The sequence below is a fragment of the Lagopus leucura genome, unplaced genomic scaffold, assembly GCF_019238085.1.
Source record: "Lagopus leucura isolate 7727_CA_CO unplaced genomic scaffold, USGS_WTPT01 Super-Scaffold_100040, whole genome shotgun sequence".
Lineage (NCBI taxonomy): Eukaryota > Metazoa > Chordata > Aves > Galliformes > Phasianidae > Lagopus > Lagopus leucura.
In genome coordinates this window covers 2,413,472-2,431,360 of record NW_024962289.1, presented here as the reverse complement: position 1 = coordinate 2,431,360, position 17,889 = coordinate 2,413,472, and the positions used below count along the sequence as shown (strand labels likewise).

The 17,889-nt window shown below is 46.1% G+C and overlaps 1 long non-coding RNA gene across 1 annotated transcript; it reads right to left on the bottom strand.

The window, feature by feature from the left end:
• Positions 1–470: 470 nt before the first annotated feature.
• LOC122186807 lies at positions 471–15,000 on the bottom strand. Its single transcript, XR_006181190.1, has 3 exons — positions 14,886–15,000; positions 1,825–2,165; positions 471–883 (listed from the first exon to the last, which is right to left on the bottom strand). It is a non-coding gene; the product is annotated as an uncharacterized LOC122186807 (long non-coding RNA).
• Positions 15,001–17,889: the final 2,889 nt, after the last annotated feature.

The following is a 17,889-nucleotide window of genomic DNA, read 5'->3' as shown; positions in this document are numbered from 1 at the left end:
AGTGCAGAACTGACCCAGAAAAGAGTTGTAGGACAGGCTCAGCCTCCCTCCCACTTCCAAATGCTGCTCCCAGCCGTGGGGCTGGCACACGGGGACTGCTCAGAGCAGCAAGCAATGCCACAGGATGGGGCTTTCTGCTCCTGGGTCCACAGCCAATGCAAACTGCAGTGCCAACCAGAGACCAGGACCTGACTCCCTCCAGACAATCTGACACCCTTGTGCACCGTGTTTTTTAATTAACCTTGGAACAGCAAAGGGGGCTTTTTTCCCCCCCCTCTTTTTGCTGAACACGGCCATATTTTACAGGGATGGTGACAAGCTAATTAACTTAATTCTTATGACACCTCTCAGTGAGATGAGGCTAGGGTTGGCTAGCTCGGCAATGCAGTGTTGGGCTAATTAAAAAATAATTACTACTTCACCAAGGACAAGAACAAGAAGTTAATTAAAAGAATGAGGTGCAGCCTTAATGAAACTCATCAGATTGTATTCATTCAGACATCCCACAGCCAAATTTCCCCCATTAGAATATAAATCCATGTTGTTTCCATCTCCACAAGTGTTTGCAAATGGAATCCCCCTGTCCCCCTTTCGCCTTTCCAAGACAGCAATGATTACAAATTCTTTCAGGAGCAAAAGAGTAAATTTAGGCTGAGATTTACCACCCCCTCGGGGGCTGAAGGATAAGATACAGATCTCCAATACTATCTGGGATTATTTGCAGTTCCTCAAAAGCCGTGCTTTGCATAGAGGCTGTGCCACTTTTTCACCAGTGTCTCTGGGTAAGCTGGGAGCACCATCGAAGGGCTGGCCAGGAACAGCATGAATCCTTCTAGACAGCATCCTGAAGGACTGGGAGAATGATACAGAATAGGAGATCTCCCTGGGGAAAAAAAAATCAGGTATTTACCTTAAAAAGAAAAGAAAAAAAAAGAAAAAAAAGAAAACTGACTCGTGGTCCAGATTCAGACCTTTTGCTACATCACAGGACAAGCTGCTACAGCAACCAAGCAAGCAATCACACATTAGCTAGGGATGAAATCCTGCATACGAACAGTGTGGTGTTTCTGGTTGATTTACACCCTTCACAAGTTCAGGTCAAATGCATCTAATGCTTTCATCAAGGGAAAAACCTGAAGTTCAATTTTGAGCAGCTCAATTCTAGATGAGGAACAGGTGCCCCACAGTTGAGCTACGCTAAAATTTCAGGAGAACTTTTTTCTTTTTAATGTGTTTTTAAACTCTGTGGTTTAAACACTGGTTTAAGTGTTTCCACAGGAATATTTACTGTTTCTTTAGTTTTGCTTTTTCTTTTTTTTTTTTTTTTTTTTTTTTAAGAAAAAAAAGGACAGAAAACCACAAGAGATTGTACCAAAACAAAGCAGGTTTTCCCCATGTTCTGGCGCCATGACCAACATGTTAAATCTGATTTGTTTTCATGTCAAACCACACCCCCATCCACTCACTTACAAAGGCACTGTCCTGTTTGTGTGGCTTGCCCTAGACATGCACAAGCTCACGTCCCTTATGGCACACAAGAAAAGCAAAGTGCTCTGCTCCAGGAAGGACTGCCCTCCTCTGGATGCTTCCAAGAATTCTAACACCCTTTTCATACTGCAAAGCCCAGAACTGCACGCAGTGTCCAAGGAGAGGCCACACCAATGCTAAAGACAGCCAGCTGGTGGAAAGAGGTCTCCTGCTAATACACCCCAAAACGCTTTTTGCCCTCTTGAGTCTGTCAGCTACAAAATATGCCTGCTACAGCTCCCAGCTGGGCACAGGAAAGTGAGCAGAGCCCCAACACCATACCTTATCTGACCATACCGTGTCAGACACAGCTGTGCTCGTGACTCCCAGCAGATGCTGCTCTCATTGAGCTAGGGAGACTGCAGAGGTAAATGCATCTGGCTTGCAGGGTGGTCCTGCAGCCCTCGAGGAACATGCTGTATAGATGGACACTGTGGTCAATAGCTCCTGAGCCAGCTGACTTCAAAAGGATCGGCCCTGGAAGCGTTCCCAATGGCAAGCCTGCTTCCCATCTGTCCAGCGCTCTCCTGAAGGGTGAAATTTCCTATTCAGCCCACTTGCTTCTCCTACACATTCTGACTCTTAGCACATCTACGTTCCTCAGCACGTTCCTTCTCTCCTGTAACACTATTTGTTCCCTGGAAAAAAAAAAATAAGAAAGAAAAAAAAAAGAAAACAGCTATAAAGAAGCAGTTTTGCAGCTACAAGTCTGCGTGTGCATCTGTGTGCTCTGACAGGTGTATGTGGACAGACAGACAAGCACGTATCCATCCAGCTACATTATAAAGGTGTTCCAGACCCACCTCCTGCTTCCAGCATACAGCCTGCCCCAAAAGGAGGTCAGCTGAGCCTTCCCTCTTCTTTGGGCCACCCTCAGAGAAGGCTTTTTGGCATTTTCTCCAACGATCTCTAACACACGACATTCATTTTGAGCACTTGCCCATCATTCCTGTTTCTTCAAACGAGCTTTCACTTCAATACCTCCAGAAACCAAGATGATGAAACAAGTTTCCCAAGGTCCTTTAGCCAGCATCCTCCCAGCTGCATGGCTGCTGAAGCCTAGTTTAAGATGCTATCAAAGAGTTCAGACCCACGGGGGTCACAGACTTTCTGTAAGGTTTCTCCACAGATCTTTCCTCACTTCAGGCAGTTTCAATCCAGCAGAGATTTACCAGCTTCAGCAGGTTGACCAGAGGCACATTTGGACAAGCATGATCAAAACGACTCGCAGCCCCCAGCACACCAGGATCACAGGAAGCTGAGCACCACAGCACAGCGGGTAGAGAATTGGAACCTGCAAAACCTATTGCCTATTACGAGACTCACACTCTGGCCTCACAATCCTTTGCAAAGTATCCCTCAGCGTCCCAGAATAGTGTATGTGAAATAGATTCTTCACCATTTGCTTAGTTTTGAAGAACTCCAAGGAAAGGCTGCCTCGGTACCACTACCAGAACAAGCAAACGATGCAGAAGTTGAAGCTTTGCCTTTCTGACGTCTTTGGTGTGAAGTTAAGAACTGCTCAAAGCTACAAGTAACTGAATTCAATGGTGGGGCCCATGTGACACAAGGGCTTCAGCCACACAGTAGGAAACTCAAGCAGACACCTCACTATGGTTCACAACACTGTTTTCTTACACTTCTGATGAGACGATGATGCAAGGAGAAGGCAGCCAAAATACCTTGGAAAAAGCCTGATGGTGATTAAGCAAGAGGAAAAAGTTGTACAGCTTTCACTGTGCTTCACTATTGAGTGGGAAAATTCCCAGTTAAGCCAGAAACAATACCTGCAGCCATCAGGGGACAGAAAAATAGCCAGGAATGCAAACAGAGGAAATCTATTCTTGCTGCAATCAAGCATCCCCCACTTTTCCCCTCAAACATGAATCTTTGTTCAGTTGGAGCTCATCACAGCATGAAAACTAAAAGCTCATGGCAGACCTGCCTCATTTCATCCTGCTTGGATTAAGCTTGAAGCAAGGAAAGACATCTCAGAGAAGGTAAAGAAAGGATTGGTTTGAAACCAAACCCTTCATCCTAAAAGAGAGCTTCAAAGCAATTCAACATCAAAACACTGGAGCCTAAGCATCAGCTGCTATATAAAGATTTCTATCCGATTTTGCTCCATGACAATGCTAGGAAGGAAAGCGGCTGTTTGGTTTGGATGAGGATTTCTGTGGTCAGCTGGGCCTTGCCATGGCAGGACAGGCTGTTTTTCTCCTGGAGCAAAGCACATCTGAGAGCTGCTGATCTGGCAGACAGGTGAAGGCAAAGCAGCAGAGCTGAGCCTCTGCTTTTCAGGGAGCAGGAGTGTCTTTGGCACCAGGAGCCGTCCCTGCAGGTCCCCTGCCCAGCTGCACTGCTCTGTTTTATTCTTTCCGATCACCAGCATTTATTTCTGGAAGAGTTACAAGAAGGCCTGCACTAACACCGTTTTTCAATCCCTATGAACCAGTGGCTGCTTCATGCTCTGGAGAATGAGGATTTTGAGCCATTTGTTACTGCAGTCGGTGACAACGTGTGTTACAGACCCACTCGTGAGCATTTCTGATCCAGCCCATTAGCTGAGCAGTCAGCTGGGAAAAGGCAGAGTGTAACTGGGCACAACTTTGAGGGGTTAATACCCAAGGCAATGTCAAGGTAAAACACACTGGTATAAAGCGAGGAGGAGGGTCAGCTGAAATTATACCATAAATAAAAAATAATAAACCTCAAATAAGCTGTTCCCAAAGAGGCTAAGCTTCTGCATCCAATTTGTCTTGCATTCAGACAAGTGATGTTACAAAGCTCTGTCCATATATTACACAATTACAGGAACGTGGCTTTCATTACATGATTAAAGCGCTCCTTGTTACAACACAGCCCATGCAACCAGCAGATGTCAGCCAGCACAGCCTGCAGCCCCGAGCTGTAGGTGCCACGTTGCTTGGCTAAAAGAGGCCATGCAAGGTTAGCAGGAAGTGCCACCAGCACCTTGCTGAATGGGTTTTGCTTACAGAAGGTGCGGGGCTGCAACACCCTGCCAGCAACGCTGCCCTTCTGAAGCGCTCTCTGTTGGCAGGAGGGAAGCAAACACAAACCAGGCGGTCGAGCGGATATCCTAGCAAGGAAGGGAACACAACTGCATGTGGTGTGAATGAAAAGGAGCCCGTATCACACAGGCTTGTGTCTGTCTTCTGCATTCAGAGAGAAGCAGGGAGGAGCTGTCGTGAAAGCCGAGGAGATGTGTGGTTGTGTTCACAGTCACCCAGGGGAAGAAAAGATGAAGACTGCAGCATCAGAAACATAATCAACCTTAGGAGCCCTACGCCTAACACTGACTTTCTTCCAAGGATGGAAGGACCAGGAGAAGTCAAAACCAAAATCCAAATTGCCCTCCAAAGTGCTTTTTTCATGTCAGTACACCATAATTTATGCCATTTCACATCTTTCTTCAGAAGCTCTCAACTTTCATTATTATCTTTTTTAAAGATGTGACAAATATTAATTAATGACAAATATTACCTGGTCTAGAGGGAGGTGTCCCTGCATATAGCAAGGGGGTTGGAACTAGATGATCTTTAAGGTCCCTTCCAACCCAATGATTCTACAATTAAGAAGATCATACCAACTGATGTATTGGTTACAGCAGGTGAGCTGCCACTCCAGTACTGGTTAGGTGGTGGTTCAGACGCAGCTTTTCTTAAGTTTTAAACACACGCTGAAGATGAAAATGCATTTGCCAAGTTTTTCATTTTTGTAAAAAACTGTTTTCCTACAGCTTGAAAGCTCCCCCTCCCCAAATTCAGAGCATTTGCTTGCTGTAAGGAACCTGCTTTAGTAGGGGGGTTGGACTCGATGACCTCCAGGCACCCCTTCCAACCCCTGACACTGTGAATTGGGCATTGCAGATGAATGCAAGGCTGAGGACCAAGCAGAGGCAGAGGTCAGTGCCACAGAAACTGCCTGTGCTTCCCAAGATTCCAGAACAATGCCAACAAGTTCTCGCTGTGGACGGAAGCCAAACGGTTCCCACTGCATGAAGCAGTGAAGGACATGGTTGGATATAAACATATGCTGGATGGGGCCCTAACAGATGCCATGACCTAGAGACATAGCCATGCACCAACAGCTGCATCTCTGAATACCACATTCAATTACACACACAGTCCCAGTCCCTCTCCTCAGCATGCTCCAGCACTCACTCCCCCACCTCTGCTCCTCCTCACTGACATTCCCTTCACATCTCCCTGGCCCATGCTATTCCTTCCTCAGTCCTTTACATAGTCTCTCTGCGGGGTTTTCTCCCCATAACTCCACATCCCCAAAGACATCCCTGCAGGCTCCTATTAAACACCGAGGCTTCTGTAAAATGAAGACAAGCTTTTCACAATCAGAGGAGCCAATTTACAAGTCATCACATGTTTCAGTTGTCATTTATGCCCCTTCCCAGCTGCTCCAGCAAACACCCCTTGTTGGTTTTGTTTTATTTTCATGGTACTCATTTAGCAGCCGCATTCAGTATCTCTCCACAAAATTACACTCATTTAATTTCCCATGTGAATCTGTTGACTGTTTGCAGGGGTTCAAAACAGCAGCACTCCTACGTATTTCACAAGCACTTCAAAACACATCTGTTGGGCACTGATGGGAAAGTTGCATCTGAACCACAGGCCGTTAGCTCTTCCAGAGAGCACAGCTAACACGAAGAATTAACTTTTTGTTGAGATCTGCCTTAAGGAAAGGGACAGGAGAAAAATGGAATTCACCTTCACCACAATACCTCGCGTGCGAACTGCCAGCCAAAGTTAATCTAGACTCAAAACAAAGCCCTGTGCATTTCTAATAGAGCTCCCTGATGGGCTCCCTCCATTTGGACTACATGACAGCCCCAACTCCTACCCACAGCTCATGTTTCCAGCTCCCTCTGAAATACTTTCATGATTCCAGACTTGATTTCAGCTTAAATTGTATGGACGTTGCAATCAACTGCATGAGCCACATTTTCAAATCCTATTTCACCAGCACCTGAAATTGGCTCTCCATCAAAACACAACTCAAGCCCAGGTCCTGCTTTTACACTGCCTTTCCCAGCAGACAGCCAACACTCCCATCTTCAAAAGTCATTTCATTCTCCAACGCTAAGCTTAACCTTAGGCTGCACTTAAAAAAATAAAGTATAAAACTCATTCTAATTGAACAAGTTGCCTTTTGCAAAACCGTTCAGGCTCCTTGCCCTGAACATGATCTTAGACAAACCTGGCAACGCCATTGTAAAAATTCCTCTGCTAAGACATATCTGCGGGATATACACTGAAAGAAAAGGTATTTTATCCATTTGTCTAGTTGTTCTCCCCAGGCCAACGAGCAAGCAGCATTCTGTGAGGTTAGATTAGGTGGTACTTTTATGCTATAACCGAAAAGAATAAACTCCATGCTTGATTTCCACATGACTGCTCTTAAAATACATATTCTTTTAAATAGGGATAGATATCCTACAGACATGTATTGTATAGACAGAAATAGGTTAGCACAGCACAACATATGTTAAATGAGAACTATTTCCCACGGCAGCAAATGCGATCACATAACAGATCTGCAATAGGGCAGAGAAGAGCTGAGGATGAGTACAGTAAGCACACAGTAATTCACTTGGCATTCAATCCATCTACAGCATTTGACATGCTGCCTGCTGGAGCTCTTAATACAAGAACTGAATGACCAGCAAACTCCTCCTGTTCTGATTGCCCGGCCAGACACCTGAAAGGGGCCCAATATTCAGAGGGCAACAGCTCAGAGCTTTGCAATAAACAGCCTCCTCTCAAAAGTGTTGAATGAGGCATCAAAGCTGAGGCACACAACATCACTAATTGCTTGTGAAAATCTAAGCTTCAGTGCCTGCAAATGCTTAAGCACATGTATAATAGAGTCCTCCTGTTGACTCTGCGGTTGGCCTTGCTCGCATATGCTGGGAAGTTCCTGCAAATGAACATGCTCGGGATGGGGGAGTGCTATTAATAACAGTAATACAGAGATCTGACATAGCCTGGGGCACAGAGAATTGCACAGGAAGGTGAGTTTAGGAAAAAACTACCTCCTCCTTTCACAAAGAACAAATCTCACCCTGACAAATGCATCTCGGTGGAAAAAAAATGGGCAGGTAAACAAGTCCTGATTGAATTACATGCGACAGAAAACCTTGCGTTCATTGTGGGAAGCTCTAGGAACCACTGCCCAGAGGTAAAAGTAAATAAACAAACAAAATCAGACAACTGAACACGAATACCATGAAATCCAAGAGAGCTGCACAAAGTCGTACGATGTGCTCCTATACAGCCTGCCTTGCTGCAGTATTTCAGCCAAAGCAAAAAGGGAACAGACAAAAATTGAGAAATTTTTCCTGTCTAATAGTACAAATGACTTCAGTTCTGGTTGGACCATCACACAAGGGGAGTTCAGAACAAGAATGTTTCCTTTCGCCTTTCAAGATCCAACAGTTATTAAAAAAAAAGGCTTAAAGGCAGTACACAGAACAGTGCATGGCTATGGTAAAGCCCACCATCCTATCTGAATGTTCCCACCATGTCAAGCGTGGGCCTCTTAGAGGAACTGAAGCACGGCACACCAGGAAGAACAGCCCTGAGACCAAATTCACCAGCAGTCTGCCCATCCTCAAAAGCACAGCCAGGACAGGAGGATACCACGTAAAGCATAGGGGAAAGAACCCTGAGAACATCCTGCTGCTGGCAGGCAGATGAAATGAAGGAAGAGGGTATTTCCCACCTGGCAGAATCTTCCTAACAAATAATTGCCTCATTTGTAACTACTTTCATCACCTCCTTGCAAGGAATGGGAGGCAAGTTCCAACTGCCTCGCGCATCTGAGCTACCAGACTCGCCCCAAGTTATAGAAGGAATCTGTTGCATAAGAACCAGAGCACAAACGCTGGCAGTCCTGGGCAACACACTGATCACCTCCCTCTGTGCCTTGAAGCCATCACAGGAAGATAAAATCATTTGGAGGTGAATGTCCCACCACAGCCAGGCCATTATAAATGAACTGGCCATATCACGACAGCCCCTCTCAGCTCATTTTGCCTCAGCTCAGGCACACAGTCTTGATGCCGCCTTAAAGGCTCTCCAACAGAGCAGTAACAGGTCGCAGTAAATCTTACTGGAGTGACTTACCTCACAGCGATTCCTGTCTCTCTCTCCACAAACAACATCTACAGGACCTGATGGTACTTTCTACATGGCTGAGATCAGGCGCACTGAAATCATTCCTAAACGAAAGAAGCTAACAAAATTAAGTGTTCTCTGCTGACATGCACTGCAAACACTCCCCCACTAATGAGCCTTCTTGGTCTTCTCCCTAAAGCATCTGGTTCTGGCCACTGCTAGCAACAAAGTGCAGGGCTCTGTGGAAATCAGGTTTGACCAAGCATGGGAATTCCTATGTACCAATAAGCCAGCCTTTGATTCATGGCACATTTCAGATTAAAGTTCCAAGGATCTACAAGGGGTGAGGGAATTCTCTATTTCAGTCCTGAGGGCTGTGCTGATTTATTATTTCTGGCACTATATAGCACATTGTTTAGTTGAGATTGGCTGTTAAAATCCATACTTGTGAAATATAATATTCCTCTGGAAATGTTCTATTCTGTTTTGGGGTGTTGGGTTTTGGTTTTTTTGTTTGTTTGTTTGCTTTTTATAAAGTATTTTTATTCGGGGGAAGGGGCAGGAATGGTGGAATTAGCCTCATAATGATGTTCTAAACCATTTCAGCTGGTAAACTCCGATAGGCTGATGTTTTATTTCCATTTGGCCACTCACTCCTTCAAACAAAGCTGAGATGAGATCCTTGTGAGAATTCTGGCAAAATAATTATAGAGCGATGGCTGCACCTCTTCCGCAAAGAATTAAAGGCAATAACGCCAAAGGACTGAAGCACGTCTGGTCCTTGGTGTCTTTTCACTTTAGCAGTGCTCAGCAGCTAAAACAGGGCAGCTAAACAAGACAATTTGAACTCCAGAATGAGAATAAGCTAGAAAGATTCACAGTCACAGCCCCTCCATCTCTGGATGGCTGGAAAGACTGCTGCACAGAGAGCCTGGGAGCTCAGATAGGCACACGGTCACCGAAAACTATCTCCAGGGGTAGGCAGACAGCAGAATGGCAGATAACTCAAGTTTTTAAGCTGCATGCGGTGCCATGATCACCTGCAAATCACACTCGTTGCTAAATAATTAATAACTGCTTGAATTAATTTAGAGTACAGACTGGAAATCTGGCCTGACTGACGTACTCAGAGCAGCCAGCAGATGGAATCTAGCATGCCACAGGTGAGCTGCAAGCCACCATTTTCTAACAGTGACCACTGTCTGGGAGATTGGGTCAGGACTCTGCAGTACAACTAAAAGGCCACTGTTAGGCACTGGCCTCCTATGCCTTCAGGTTGGGTTTACCCAGAGAGGCCAGGGTCTCCATCCACCCCCTGCAACAGAGCAAACCAGGCTTCAGCCAGCACAAGTGTGAGCCTCTTCTGACACCTAGTGCCCACAGAGCTGAGCTGGGCAACACCAGTCTCAAATCACATCCACCTGGGACACCTCCAACCCCACATCCCCTGCACAGCACCCTGGCAGCCACAGGCACCCAGTGACACAGGCAAACAAGTCACCTTCATTCACTGCATTTTAGAGCTGTGTCAGTTTTCCAGGTTCACACAATGTGTGCTTCAGGCTACTCAAAATGGGCTCTGTATATAACACAGACAAAAGTCACAGCTCCATAGAAGCGAGATTTGCTTTTGATTTGCACAGGACACAGAACCTTTTCCTCGTCACTCCTACAGGATTCTCTGGGTGTAAACACTTAATGGAAACGTTCCTGGAATCACATTTCCATGTGAACGTGTGATCCCAAAAACATTTGCACAAGACAATGGCCTGTAGCTTTGCTGCATCCAAATCCAGATGTTTCTGGTGAGAAAGAAATAGATGACCTGAGAATTAAACCCAGGCCCCTTGGCTCCCCTCCAGATGCTCTACCAGCTGCTCACACCAAGTCCCCTCTGGTCAATTACTTTACTTGATGCTTCTAATCAACAATATTATATATGTGATGCTATAAACTTTTGTATTTAATATTAGCTCATAACTCAGCATCCAAAACCAGATGTTTTTGGTGAGAAAGAAATTGATGACTTATCGGAGGACTGAACCCAGGCCTCCTGGCTCATTTCCAGGCAGTCTACCAGCTGAGCTGCAAAGCTAACCAGTCACCTCCTGCTCCCCCTGCACCGCTTCTTTTCATGAAAGGAAAAGGATTTCACATCTCCCAGCGCAGCCTGCAGGAATATGCGAAAGATGTTTCTATAAACACTTCTGAAACAGTACAGCGCAACGCTGCTTTGAGGCAGGAGGACACGTTTTTCCCAGAGAAGGGCTTCGCAGAAGAGTTCCTTTCTTCCCTGAGAGTCAGTCCTCACTGAGGACTCGTGATAACTGCATGCAGAAGCAGCAGAATAGATGCCCGGTTTAAATCTGAACTTCTTCAGCATCCCCACGCTCTGCTGAGGCTGCTTATGAGACACCCTCTGTGCTTCTGCCTTCAGGACAGCTCAGTGGCACAGATGATGTAGGAAAATGCATACACTCGAGGACTTAAAATGGATTTCTGCAGGGCCAAAAGGTGGAATGCAATCATTTCTGATTTATGGAAATCTTCTAAGCTCCGTCCCACCAAGCACTTAAGTAAGTGCTTTACTTCAAGCCCATAGTCGGAGCGTTTAATTCAGTGTAACCACTCGTGTGTTTAAAGTCAAGCACGTGCTTAAGAGCTCTGCCTTACAAGGTTATACCTGGGGAACGCAGAGCACAGCGCAGCTCTGGTGCTTAATTACACACAGGATGCTCTGTCACAGCAATCGTGTACTTCCTTGCTAAAGGATAGAGCATCAACTTCCTGAGCTCGGATTCACAGGGCTTGCTCTTAAATTACAGCTAAATAAAACACAATGAACAAGTAACTTCCATGAAAATCCAAAACCCTGAGTCTTAAGAGCTTTGTTTAGGATTAGAGATATCGACCACCACAGCAAGCATGCACATCTACAGATATTTGCCCAGCACTGTCAGAGAAAAATGTTAAATTACTACTGCAATTGAAAGGAATCAGAAATACAGAACAGCATGCCACGATAATCTATTAGAGAATGCTTTCCAAAGAGGGAATTCCAACTTCCCTAATCAATAGATTGCATGCCTCTTCCAAGGAGAAAATATTTAAGAAATCGTGACCACAAACATGCAGGGAATTGGCAGTGGCATACGGAGTGTGAATACCATTTCAACTCTTTCGCTTTAATTTGCCTGAATCTTAAGACTTCACCTTAAATTAAGTGTAACAAAGCTTGTGATTTGAATGCTACATCCTACAGAAGTCTGCATTTACTAGAGCATCTCACTTCATCCAAAAAATGAAATTCGGCAAAAGCTTGAATAGATCATACAGCTGATGGAGAAATAAATATCATCTTCAGTGAAACAGATTTCTAAACTTGGCTCTGTTCTACTTTGAATACTCTGAATTATCTCGCCAACATTTTCACCATCAAAGCAGCTGAAATCAACACTTGAATACAGTATTCTGACAAAACTGCAGTTGCATAGGTAACTTTTCATTAACAAATTCAGCTAATTGATGCCTGAAACAGTCCAATTCTGTTGAGTCATCTTTTATCAAAAGCTTTGCAATTTCTACCCAAATTGCCCTGATAGCTGCAAGATACTGGGGAGGTTGTATCATTCAGAAGATGTTTAACAGGAAGAAAGCAAAGAGAATCTGCATGGAGGGAGGAACAAGGAAAAAGAGAGGGAGGAGAGGGAAGCATGTTCAAAACACATACAAGGCCAGGAGGGTGGAGATGGAGGCACAGTGCTAAGACCAGCAGGTCATGGAAAAATTCCTGAGACCTCATATCTGGAGCCAATACACTCGAGCAGCACCAGGGGCTGATCAAAGCACAAGCATCATCACATACGTTTCATTTTTAATGGCTAGTGCTAATCACCGTGGGTTCAACCTTAGTGAGATGCCAAGACCTGTCAAAGCTGATGAGAAACAACGGTACACAGCATCTCTCTGGCTGCTCTGCATTCAGCAGCACTGCACACCCACAAAGGCAACATCCAAACAACTAAAAGCTTACAACAAAAGCACCGTAAAGGTATTTGCAAAGACCGGTACATCATTGCCCTAAGCAATGCTCTAGGACAAAAGCACTAACTGCAGCACTGTAGAAACAGAAGGAAAACGCACAGCAGCACAGTGAACAACCAGCAACTGGAGGAAGACTGAAGCCACAGCCAGGACAAAGCACAAAGCACGCAGTGGAGATGTTTCAAGATGCAGCTCACTAATCCAGTCTTCTGCAGGAAAAATAACGTTTCAAAGCCCCCCAGTGGCTCCGTTCTCCTTGCACTTTTTTCACCAATGTCAGTAAGTCTTCTCACCAGCACAGATTTTAGGTCAGCAGCCTCCAGCTGAGCTTTACAGTGCCTCCCTATTCTCTTGCACCTTTTAAAACTACACACAGCTCTTTCAAAACCTGGGTGCACCTGATTCTGACAGACTCAGCCTGTCTAGTTTTAAGCAATACCCCCCCAGAAAATACAACACAACTTCTTCAGACCTTCCAGCAACCTGTTTTAACACAGATATTTAGATACAATTATAAATGTTCAAAAGGAGAATAACATCAGGGGAATATCTCAGAGTCAGTCCGTTCTGGTGGAAGGGCTACCTCAAGGGAGAACAGACTTCAGACACCTGGCCCTTATTCTATGGTCTGTGTTGCAATACCCACCACCTGTGGGAAAAGAACTAAAGGAAGCTGCAAGAAGCTCTCGAGGGGCCATGAAACACCCAAGCATATCTATATAAGGAACAAGCAGACTGCTGCATTGTAAATGCTGACATCCACTGGACACTCCTCCAAGTTTTCAATTCATTCCACTGGTGCAGCAGTGCACCACCCTCTATTCCTCTCTTCACTCGTATGCCAAACACTGAGACAGGTGGGAGCCTGCATCCTCTGACAGCCCAAAGACACTGTATCATGTATCACTGTGTCCAGACTATGCTGTCTACTTTCAGATCTAAAGATCTGAGTCAAAACTGCTTGAAACACTGCTCTTTCTTAACATCAAAGTTCAAGGTGGAGGAAGAAGTGCAAAATAAAAAGAAGTATAGTAATCCCTAAGTTGTTAAACAGGAGTTTTTTGTATTTCCTCATTAGCTGGCTGCGTTTTCAATACCAGCACAGGTTGCCTTTAATTAACCGTGAATGCACTGAGTCATTATTTGCAAGCTGTCAGCACAAGCACAAATTGAGAGAAAAACCTATCCCCTTCACAAACCCACCTTGACTCTCAAGGCTTCAGAGAGGAAAGTCCAGGCCTTGAACCAGACCTGGGAGTAAAATGGCAATGTGTCACCATAAAAACATGAAACATTCTGAGAGTTCATTCGTTTCCTTGGTTTTGCATATTAAACTAATATACATTTTATGGCACTGCATGAACATAATTCACATTCATCTTTCCCACAGATCCATGCTCTGAAACATGCTCTGAAATACTGCTCTTAGAGCCTCGTCTCCTCCTCCCAATCTGTCGGATGTGGTTAAAACACAGACTGAGTCCGTAAATACAGTTGTTGCTCCATGTATTTTTTTAATCACTCAGACAGGTCACTGTCCAGGGAAGAGCAGCTGGAGTCACAGCTGCAGAACTCTCACTGATGTGACACCACATCATCATACTTGAGAGCAGAAGAGTTCTCTGGAGGAGGAAATCACTTCAGGGTGATAATTGAGCGGGGCTCCAGCAGACTTCTAGCATCTGAGGGGTTTTGTGCTTGGCAAGGTAAAGAGAAAAAAAAGCAAAGGCTCCCACCCAGGACTAACAGAGATTGTCAACACAAAATATACAAAATGCATAAAGGTATAAAGCTGAAAGGGAGATAGCAAGTCTTGAAAGGCCCAATTTGCTGCTAGTCTAAGGGGAGTTACTGGACAATCTCTTAAGGAGATTTATACCTCTTTCACCAGGAGTCAGGTTGGCTCACACTTACATACAGTATCAGCCAATTAGAACAAACAAAGATAACACCTGAAATTGGGATTTCTTCAATGCTGCAGCTCCCCTGGGCCCTCCAGCAAAACGCGCAGTTTGCACACAGCATACGTATTTACTCCAGATAAAACCACTGTATTTACTTGGAACCAGCCTCTCAGGGACGGACAAAGCAACAGAGAAAATTGGGCTTTTTGCAAGCTTAGTCGTTCACAAAAGGAGAACAGAAGCGCAGTAGTACCTGAGACTCAGACCATGGCTCACAGCAGTCTTGCCAGCAGGTTGCTGGAACTTCGGCATGCAAAAAGCCGCGCTGACCTCCAGCTCTACTGAGCCGCAGGCACCTCCCGGTCTTCCCTCCATCACGGGAAGAAAGGACCCCTCCCGCCCCTTCCTTTTAAGCTTGCAAAGCCCCGGGTCCAGTTGCCCCTTAACCCCTTCCTGGCTGCTTGGCAGCCCTGCCTTCTCAGTCAGGGAGGCTTCCAAGGCACATAAAGGTGGATTCTTCATGACTGCACTTTTTGGGGTACGGTCCTGGCTGGTATAACCAAAATTCAGAGGTTCTACCTGCTTCACGTTGGGGGTTTGAGCTGAGTTCTCCCAAGAACTGAGGCTAGTATTGGTTGTACGTGGTCCTGTCCCTGCATGGCAGAGGAGGAAGGCTGCTGTTCTCTCCCTTGCAAGGTAAGCCCAGGCCGTGGTCAGACAGTCTGCAATTTCATTGCAGCACAGACAGGAGCAGGAGGTGCAGCTGCAACAAACTCACTGACCTAATCCACATTCACAGCCATGCTGCAACATAATACCTGGCAACTAGGGCTGAAGATAGCAGCAGATTAATTACAAGATAAGAGGGATCTACACCAACTCACCATTTCCCAATGCAAAAGAGCAAACACTGCTAAGACTACTTAGCTTTGTTTAACTGGAGAACAAGGGAAACCAAAGAAAAAGTTAACCTATGTGGAATGAAATCCTCCTGGGACCCTGACTTGAGGACAGTATGTGGCATAGGAACGGCAGGGGTACAGAGAGAGGAGAACAGAAGCAATGAAGTGTGTGTTGAGCCTTTTGTCTCACGGGACTCTGGTTGTCACTATTTCTACAAGACTGTGGCATCCTTTTCTTCTTATCCCTTGTCAGCACTGAGTTGGGACTTAATATTTTAACATCCAACAGGTACGGACACATGCTCTGCAGGTCTTTCGCAGCAAAGGTTTTTGTATACAGCCAGAAATGCCTATGATATGCTATTGCAATACTACTTCTTTCAACCAAGACTGAGAAACTGATTTAGAGACAGAAAGCACAGAGGGATGGAAGAGCAGAAGAAAGAACACGGAAGCCTGTTTAGCAAGCACAGCATCGTGCCAATGCTTCTTTCTCTCATCTCACACCACCCATAGGTACCTGGCTGCAAACTACAGCTGATGCACGTTGGGCACGTACACAGCAGGGCTGGCTCCTCAGCCAAAGGGGGCAATTGAGCCTGGGGAGCTGCGCTCACCACGTGTCCCTTGTCAGCCTGCACATTGGTGAGACAGCTCCCCATGCTCTGCCACCATTTTTTTTTCCACTTGTTTAAGAGCATATTTATTTCTTGGAAAGCTCTAAACATCAGATGGAGCTAATTAAAACCAGGAGGGCTAAGGGGAGCTGGAGGGAAGAGGGAGACGTGCCATTTGATTTCCACTTCAAAGTGGTTTAGCAAAATAAAAGCACTCAGGCCCTCCAACCCAAGTGTGTGCCCATGGGGAGGGGAGAAAAGGGGACATTCAGTACTCTCAAGTGCCCACTACCCCCCAGTTTTTCTCACCAGGCTCAGAGGAGCTGTGTCTGGATGCTGTGCCAGCCGATTAGTCAGTGCATCAGAGGTTAATTGCAGCAATTTGTCCTGTGCATTCCCATCAATTTTGCAGAGGGTGGCAGTGCACAAGGAGGAGGTGGCATGAGCTGTCCCAGGCACCAGCCTCCCCTAGTCAGCAGGCTCTGCAAACACCTTCAGACAAGACAGCAGCTGCTGTTGCGAGGTTTCTGAGTGAGCGTAAGGAAACAGAGCTGCTGAGCAGCCAGCCACAGCCAGGGCCCAAGCGTTTGAGGGCAGGGCTCTGTGGGATGGGGCTTCGTCCCAACACAGAGGGAGGCTTTGCAGGTAACCCTGCTGCCCCACAAACACAACAGCTCAGCTCTGCCACAGCCCTCCCATCAGCCCTGTGGCACTCAGGCCCACAGTGCAGCGTGCCTGCATGTCCCCAGCTTGGGGAAATGAAGCTCCCCAGGCCTTGCCCTCTGTACAGCCCCAGCCCACACATCACCAAACCCCAACACAGCCCCGCCATGGCTCCCAAACCCCACAGCACTCCTTCCTTTCATGACTCTCCCAGCCCCTCAGGGCTGTCTTGACCCCCCAGAGCTCTCCTACATCTCCCCCTCATAGAGCTGCAGCCCTCCATATCCCTTCACTCTGTCAGGACAGAAAGGCACAGTGGAACACCCTTCATTCCCCTCACCCTATTTATCACCCTTATTCACCGTTATTTAGCATTATTTTCACTCATCAGCTTCCAGGACTGGCTGGCAGACCCACCCCCAACCAGAGCCCATGGGGAAGGAGGCCCAAGTCCCATCCATCCCCACCACCTGTACCTGCTTCTATTTCTTCTTCCCCAGTTTGGCTGGAGAAATGGGAACGGAAGGAGTCAGTAAACATTAATTCTGAAAATAAATAAGGAAGGAATTGGCAGCTTGCAAGTGGCAACGGATAAAGCACCCTATGATGGCACCATAAAACGTCTCTCCACACACCATTTATCACCAAGCTAGTCTGAGTTAGCATCAAGCCTGCTTTACTTAATATTAAAAGACATAAACAAGAGTATGCAAATTTGGGAAGAAGAGTTTCAATTGCAGCTAAGATTTTAATGAGCTAACATGCACGTGCTTGTTGTTTTCTCTCATTTAGTGGGCTTTCGGCTAGGCTGAACTGCTAAAGATGAACAGTTTGGATCTCTCCTATCCCTGGCTGCTGGTAGTGGCTACAGAGCCCAAAGATCCCTGGAGAGCTGAGTGCTAGGATGCGTTCTCCTGCCCAGAGGTGGCTGCAGCCTCCTGGACGTGCTTGTCTGTACCGCCAGCACTGCGGCTGTGGCACTGCTGGATGAAGGGAAGCTTTCTCCATCTCTGTCAATCACAGAGAGCATTGTGAGCAACAAATTGCAGCCCCGTCGGAGCCTCCTTGGCCACAG